We start from the raw sequence: 9216 nt of genomic DNA, 5'->3' as shown, positions 1-9216 counted from the left end.
GGGGCAATGAGGGTGTGGAGTTTGACTGACTGATTGACTGACTGAATTTGATCTGCTGCTGGTTCCAATGTGTTTGTCTAAAGTTAATGATGACATGTTCACCCAAAAAAATTAACTTGTGGTTTTCGACATGCTATTTTTTCACTATTTGCTGAAAAAACTCCAGGATTAGGAGAAATGCCCCTAACATTCAAGCCATCTGTAATATCTTCCCCTTTGACAGAGCAGGATGTTTTTACTTACTCAGTATGGGGTACATGAGCAGCACCTTCCTCCTGTTTATGTCTGGGGGGAACTTAGCATAGTAGACCTTAGCCTCCTGGGTCTCTTCATCACTCTGGATCAGGATCTTCCCCATGCGGATGGACCTACAGCAGTCCCTCAGACCCTGCTCCATGCGGATGGACCTCAGACCCTGCTCCATGCGGATGGACCTCAGACCCTGCTCCATGCGGATGGACCTACAGCAGTCCCTCAGACCCTGCTCCATGCGGATGGACCTCAGACCCTGCTCCATGCGGATGGACCTCAGACCCTGCTCCATGTGGATGGACCTCAGACCCTGCTCCATGCGGATGGACCTCAGACCCTGCTCCATGCGGATGGACCTCAGACCCTGCTCCATGTGGATGGACCTCAGACCCTGCTCCATGTGGATGGACCTCAGACCCTGCTCCATGCGGATGGACCTCAGACCCTGCTCCATGCGGATGGACCTCAGACCCTGCTCCATGTGGATGGACCTCAGACCCTGCTCCATGCGGATGGACCTCAGACCCTGCTCCATGCGGATGGACCTACAGCAGTCCCTCAGACCCTGCTCCATGCGGATGGACCTCAGACCCTGCTCCATGGCTTCACCTGAAGGATGCACAGACACAGGTCCCTAGAGAGGGCAGTTATATGAAAGAACTTGAAAGAACCAGAACAGGATATCATCTGTTTCAGTAGAAACCAGAAAGGTTATTGTCTTTGACTCACCACTCCTCATGGTGCTGACTCCATAATTACCTCTCTCAAACTTTACACCTTCATACATGTGTCGTGGAGAGAGCAGTATGATCTCTATTATTGAATCTCTTGATCCTCTCCCTGATAATACCTTGTTAGTTACTTTTGATGTTGAGTCGTTATACACTAATATTCCACAAGAGGGAGGTATTGAAGCCATGGAACATTTTCTTCTGCAACGTGACCCAGATGAACTACCTTCCAGTGCATGCATTATAACATTGGCTGAAATAGTAACCACACACAACTACTTCATGTTTTAAAATATGTATTTATTCAGACGAAGGGTACTGCTATGGGATCCCCTATGGCTACTAACTATGTTAATTTGTTTGTGGGTTACATTGAGAAACAGTCAATTTTCTTGCCTAACATTATTATTTGGAAACGGTGCATTGATGATCTTTTGTCCTATGGAGGGGTGATTCAAAACAGCTCCAGGCATTCCATGCTTTTCTCAACTCTTGTTCTGAGCGCCTGAGATTTACTATGCAATCTGACACACGTCAAATCAGTTTCCTTGATCTTCTGATTTTGTGTGAGGATAATGTTCTATACACTGATCTTTACAGGAAACCTACTGATCGTAACAGTTTGTTGAGGGCTGATAGTTGTCACCCGCTTCCCTTGAAAAACTGTTTGCCCTACAGCCAATCCTGTCATCAAAATAATTGGTAAAAAACAGATTTCGACCAAAATATGGCTGCGACGCAAAGACAATTCAAGGAGAGGGGGTAGAAAAATTGTCAGATTAATACTGCCATTGAGAAAATTCAAAACAAATCGAGACTTGACTTCTTTCAAAGACAGTCTCGCAAAAAGAAGCATTCTTGCTTCTAACTACACGTTATTCAAAGTGCTCTGAACAAATTAAAGGAATCGTTCACAAACATTGGCACATTCTAAGATCCGATGACAGTATTGGTAATGTGTTTTCGGACCCTCCATTGGTTGTATTCTCGCAGGGCAGAAACCTCAGAGATCAATTGGTAAACTCGGAATTACCACCCCAAAATACACCCGCACAAGGTCTATTTGCGCCTCTACGGGATGGAAACTACAAGTGTAACGGCTGCGCTCAATGCAATGGCACTTACAAATGTAGATCCTTTAAACACCCCCAAACAGGGAAACAGATCCCAATCAAAGGTGTTATTACGTGCTCCACTAAGGAAGTTATTTATCTTATAACTTGTCCTTGTGGTAAAATATTGTGGGTAAAACAAAGCGCGAATTAAAAGTACGAATCTCGGAGCATCGTAGCACCAGTAGGTGCCAAAACTCGACATACCCAGTCGCTGCCCACTTTTTGGAAGCGAACCACTCGATTTCGTCCCTACGTTATATCAGCATCGAACATGTCACCCTCCCTAGGAGAGGGGGTGACCTCGACAATTTCTGGTTAAAACGAGAGGCTGCCTGGATCTTTAATTTAAAGACCCTTGCTCTCGGTCTCAACGTAGACTTTGATTTGAAGCCATTCTTGTGATTATTGTGATTTTGCTGTTCATTGTAAATGTTTGTGGGCCTATGTAGCCAAGTTGTATCTATGATCGTATGCTATCTATTCATGTTTTTTGTATGTTCTGTTTATCTGCGAATTAACCAATGATATCAGGCCACACACGGCCATGATTACAGACACCTGCGTGTGTCCATTGACACTATATAAACTAGTGACCCGCAGTGTTTGATGAAGACAGCTTGTCTGTCAAAACGTTGGTTATAAGGATATTAAATTATTCCCTCTGAGCTCCTAGTGTCCTTTTCTTTTCCAAGTGTTCTACTCCGTTCGCCAGCACCTCGCCTAAATAGGTGTGCATTTTTTTCACCTCCATATTACCCAGCTGGCCCTACATTAACTAAGACATTCTACCCAGCTGGCCCTACATTAACTAAGACATGCTACCCAGCTGGCCCTAACATTAACTAAGACATGCTACCCAGTGGTGTAGTGGTCCCTGGAGAAGTGGGTATACTCTCAGTATTCACCTTTTTTTTTTTTAAGTAGTCCAGAAAAAAGCCCTGTTTTAGAAACAGTGACATGTAAGACTATGATTTAGTTTACCCAAAAATATGTAATTTCTACTTGCACACTATTATAAAATGATCATGACTTGATTAGGAGCAGTTTGTAGTTACTACTGGTCACAAGAGCAGCCTGGATGAATGTAAAATGTATTTATCATGAGGCAAACAGGAAATGGTGTTTCGATTATTTTTTGCACATTTATTTAAATAAAATACTTCAAATCTGAAGGTGACAATGCATCCTTGTTCATATTGCTATATGCTTTGTTTTGAACATGTTCATTTACCGGTAAATCATTCAACAAAATATGTTACAACAATATTTAGTTAACAATTAACAAAAATATATGCATTAACAACACATCAACAGTGATATACTCTCTCAACCCAGCACTGGGTTTCTGACCTTTGCTCATACTACAGTATATTCCAGACAAATTTGCTTTCTGCAGGAGCTTTCACACTGCACTGTCTAGAACGCACCGAAGAGGCAGCACGATGGCTCTTCAACCAGGTCCTTGTATATTTTCTAGGATCAAACTTGGAAGTTGGTGGGCCGTTGATATTAATCATCATCAAGTTTGATATGTTTGAGATCAGAAGGACAGCCCTCTTGTCTGAGCTTATATTGTTCATAAGGCTAAAATTCCTCTCACACTCTGCTGTACCGACAGGGAATGTTTTCATACAGTTCATAAGTGGTTTTAGGTCCTTGGGCTCACTACTGGGCTCTTCCAGTAGGTCCCGCATCCCATTCAGTGCTTGGTCTGTGCACAAGTTAAATCGCTTGCACAGTCGCTTAACTTGTTCTTCACCATGGCGGATGCTGGGCTTTGATGGCCACTTACTCTGATCAAGGATGCTGAGGTCCATGATGGTCTCATCTTCAAAAGACAAGCGTTTCTCCAGATTGTTCACAAGGCTTTGTAAGAACTGGCCTGGATTGATAGACTTCAGCTTTGCATTTGTTTTCAGGGCTATAGACCGATACTCCCCAGTCTGTTTTGCTTCTAAAGCCTCACTATATTTCTCACCTGGACTCTCTTTGAATGACTGGATCACTCTGATTGAGCGTTTCAGCAGATGCTCTGCTCTGAGGAGCGTTATAGAACGAGACTGAAGCTCCTGTGACAGGAGACTTAGTTCATGGAGAGTGTCGTACATGAGGCCAAGGTCACAAATGAATTCTGGACTTTGAACACGGTCTAACAAACCTCTGTACATCTGCCTCTCTTTGGTGGACCTCATCTCATCACTGCAAGCATTTTTAAAGTGCTGCACAAGAGCTCCCAGGGATGTCCAAACAGCACGAACAGTCCGAAAGCTACTGGCCACCCAGCGTACATCCAAGATTCTGCCAATGCGAAGAAGTTGTGAGCCTACTTCAGCTGCTGCATTAACAAGTTCACGTTCATTTTTGTTTGACACACTATACAGAGAGTATAGCTTCTGGATAAAAGTTTTAAAGTGATTGACAGAGTTTACCTCATCAACTGCATCTGACACAGCAAGTTCAAGTCTATGGTTCATGCAGTGCCATACAAAAAGCTTTGGGAATCTCAAAGTCAGTCTGGTTGCTACTCCTGACTTCTTTCCTAGCATGACACTGGCTCCATCAGATACAAATGTTACCCAGTTTTCATGAAGCCACTCTTCTGTAAAGCCAGCATTAGTTAAACAGGTGAGTAACGCCTGTAATATGCCATCTGCTCTCTGATTTTCCAGTTCAACAAGTTCCAGGAATATGAACTCAGGGCTTTCTTCTTGAATTGATGCTTTAATAGAAACTGTCATGACAGCTTTGTGACTTAAAGAAGATGCCTCGTCAATTAGGACAGCTAACTTACTGGATGATGCTATAATGCTACTGATGATTTTGCTCTGCATCTCACTAGCAACATGTTGTATTATTTGTGTTGCACTGTAACGTGAATGAAGTATTGAGCCCATTTTTACACCATTCAGTTCCTGCAGCTCAATGAGGCTCTCATGGTCAGAAAAGGGTCGGTTCTTTTTGGCCAGATGGTAGGCTGTTCGAAACACAGCTTCAGTTTCCTTCATGTAGGACTCAGTCATAGTCTCCACTGCATTCTCAATGGCAGCTTCTTTCTGTTGCTCTGCCACCTTCACAGCCTGAGTGTGGGCCTTGGACAACGCATGTTTCCTCACCTTATTTCTCAAGATTGACAAACTTGTTGTTCTACTTCCCTGGCCAGACACTTGAATTTCAAAGTTCATCCATTCTCTTGAGAGCGATACACCTTGTCCTTGCTCCTTGTCGATCCCAATGGAGTTCACACTGCTACAGACCAGACATCCTGCGAAGCATAAACAAACAATGTAACTACTCCTGTATCCACAGCTGTACGTGTGCATGGTCCTTTACACACACACACACACACACACACACACACACACACACACAAGTTATCTGTGCCCACTGTTTCAGAAGTTACCCAAACTAGCAATCTACCTAAACTTACCCAATTTTTTGTTTTTGGATCCCAACCAGGGGTTCTTGGATTTGAAGTCTTCTGTTTGTTTAGCACTCCACAGGTCTGGCCAGTCATTATTGATGTCTACAGACAACAACAAAACTAATTATGCATCTCCCTGTCTCTCTCTCTCTCACACACTTACACACACACACACACACACACACACACACACTACTGTGATCACAATAGTCATCAGCAAGACATGGGTCCCCCTCTTTACATTAACAATCTGCATAACCAAGTGGAAATATTTTCAGCAAGTGAAGCTGAAGCATACAGGAGATTAGTGAGTGAAATACTTGGGAGAGTTTATTTAACAAAAAAACAACAAATTTAACACAAAATGTACAAAATGTTATATAACAGTAGCATTGTAAAAAACAAACATGGATACAGACAAAATAAATAGAAGGGCAATAAAATAAATAACATCACACAGAAATTCAAAATGAGGCTTAATCTGTCAAAATCACCTTTTGTTACAGTGTGAGGCTTCACTTTTCAATAAACTGGAGATGCAATTTACTGCCTGTGTGTTCTGACCTGGTGGTGGTAGACTGGATCCTTCTCTATGCTCACACTGACTTGCCTGGCTAGCTCCCGGTTGAGAGCTGCCAGGGCTGCTGGTTTTAGGGGTGGGGTCTGCCTGGGCCTGATCTGGGCCTGATTTGTGCCTCTTTACAAAAAAGTCTGCAATATCTCCCTTCCTTTTCATGGTTACCTGTCCCTATACAAAATAAGACAGCCTGATTAGACCTCAATATTGTTTTAGGCTGAATCTTAAACTATTTGTCCCCATTCTTGTGTTTTAACTTACTTAAAAATCAACTACCAGCTTAGCTACTATGCAATTAAACTAGATCATATAGGTTAGTTAGGGCTAAGTAACTTGGCTAATGTTATAATTTAGGGCTTAGTAACTTGGCTAACGTTATAATTTAGACCTTTACAATAATAAACAAGCTTCATAAACATTGAGATAATCAGTTTCATCAGTCTGGTATGAAATTCTTATGAACTGGGTTGATTAAACACTTACTGAAAACCAACAATGCCCCGGTTTCCCCACATTATCCCAATCTACGTAGCTAGCTTCATAACGTTAGCCGACTCGCACTAACTATTGGCGGCAACATCTCTTCTCCTCTAAATGTGCAGTCACTGGCAATTTGCCAGTAGTTTAAAATAATGATTCATTTGGAAACCACCTTAAAACTTACCTCAGAATGATGTCTTCCATCAACTGGGGTGGCACACCGCCGCTTGTGTCCTTTCTTCATCCGTTGTTTGGTCTGCTGCCGTTATCGTAGTCAAGTGGCACCGGCACCTGAGTTTTTTTTTTTTTTTTTTTCACTGGCACCTGAGGTATTAGCGATATTTTCCTCGGCATGACCCGCCCTACTCTGCCTCTGATTGGCTCATCAGTCCTCATGCCTAAAGTTAACCAATCTAATCAGTGAAAGCAGCGAGTACCAGCCAATTAGAGGCAGAGGAGGGTGGGTCATGGCTTCACTATCCCCGAGGAAGAAAATAGGCAATCTGACTCACAGATATTACTGAATGATGCGCATCAGGGGGGATTTAGAAGTGGGTATACGCAATGCTGACTGAAAAATAAGTAGGTATACGCCGTATACCAGCGTATACCCTGGACTACACCTCTGATGCTACCCAGCTGGCCCTACATTAACTAAGACATGCTACCCAGCTGGCCCTAACATTAACTAAGACATGCTACCCAGCTGGCCCTAACATTAACTAAGACATGCTACCCAGCTGGCCCTACATTAACTAAGACATGCTACCCAGCTGGCCCTAACATTAACTAAGACATGCTACCCAGCTGGCCCTACATTAACTATGACATGCTACCCAGCTGGCCCTAACATTAACTAAGACATGCTACCCAGCTGGCCCTAACATTAACTAAGACATGCTACCCAGCTGGCCCTACATTAACTAAGACATGCTACCCAGCTGGCCCTACATTAACTAAGACATGCTACCCAGCTGGCCCTAACATTAACTAAGACATGCTACCCAGCTGGCCCTACATTAACTAAGACATGCTACCCAGCTGGCCCTAACATTAACTAAGACATGCTACCCAGCTGGCCCTAACATTAACTAAGACATGCTACCCAGCTGGCCCTATATTAACTAAGACATGCTACCCAGCTGGCCCTAACATTAACTAAGACATGCTACCCAGCTAGCCCTAACATTAACTAAGACATGCTACCCAGCTGGCCCTATATTAACTAAGACATGCTACCCAGCTGGCCTTAACATTAACTAAGACATGCTACCCAGCTGGCCCTAACATTAACTAAGACATGCTACCCAGCTGGCCCTAACATTAACTAAGACATGCTACCCAGCTGGCCCTACATTAACTAAGACATGCTACCCAGCTGGCCCTACATTAACTAAGACATGCTACCCAGCTGGCCCTAACATTAACTAAGACATGCTACCCAGCTGGCCCTACATTAACTAAGACATGCTACCCAGCTGGCCTTAACATTAACTAAGACATGCTACCCAGCTGGCCCTAACATTAACTAAGACATGCTACCCAGCTGGCCCTAACATTAACTAAGACATGCTACCCAGCTGGCCCTACATTAACTAAGACATGCTACCCAGCTGGCCCTACATTAACTAAGACATGCTACCCAGCTGGCCCTAACATTAACTAAGACATGCTACCCAGCTGGCCCTACATTAACTAAGACATGCTACCCAGCTAGCCCTAACATTAACTAAGACATGCTACCCAGCTGGCCCTATATTAACTAAGACATGCTACCCAGCTGGCCTTAACATTAACTAAGACATGCTACCCAGCTGGCCCTACATTAACTAAGACATGCTACCCAGCTGGCCCTACATTAACTAAGACATGCTACCCAGCTGGCCCTAACATTAACTAAGACATGCTACCCAGCTGGCCCTAACATTAACTAAGACATGCTACCCAGCTGGCCCTACATTAAGTAAAACACGCTACACAGCTGACCCTCCTTTTCTTTTCCTGGAGAGAGATGAAGCAGAATGTTTTCAGCAGCAGCAGCATGTGGATAGTGTGTAGGGGTTGGCGTGTAGAGGTCAGGGGTCAGGATGTAGAGGCTAGGGGTCAGTATGGGGTTGAGTGAGAGGGTGTCAGCCTCACCTGTACTGTAGGAGTGGTGACAGTGAGTAGGGGTTAGGGGTTAGGGGTCACTACCTTTAGGAGTGGTGACAGTGAGTAGGGGTTAGGGGTCACTACCTTTAGGAGTGGTGACAGTGAGTAGGGGTTAGGGGTCACTACCTTTAGGAGTGGTGACAGTGAGTAGGGGTCAGGGGTCACTACCTTTAGGAGTGGTGACAGTGAGTAGGGGTTAGGGGTTAGGGGTCACTACCTTTAGGAGTGGTGACAGTGAGTAGGGGTTAGGGGTTAGGGGTCACTACCTTTAGGAGTGGTGACAGTGAGTAGGGGTTAGGGGTCACTACCTTTAGGAGTGGTGACAGTGAGTAGGGGTCACTACCTTTAGGAGTGGTGACAGTGAGTAGGGGTTAGGGGTCAGGGGTCACTACCTTTAGGAGTGGTGACAGTGAGTAGGGGTTAGGGGTTAGGGGTCACTACCTTTAGGAGTGGTGACAGTGAGTAGGGGTTAGGGGTCACTACCTGTAG

This window comes from Coregonus lavaretus, assembly GCF_964263955.1.
Source record: "Coregonus lavaretus genome assembly, contig: HAP1_SCAFFOLD_3036, whole genome shotgun sequence".
Classification (NCBI taxonomy): Eukaryota; Metazoa; Chordata; class Actinopteri; order Salmoniformes; family Salmonidae; genus Coregonus; species Coregonus lavaretus.
This window is presented reverse-complemented; position numbering follows the sequence as displayed.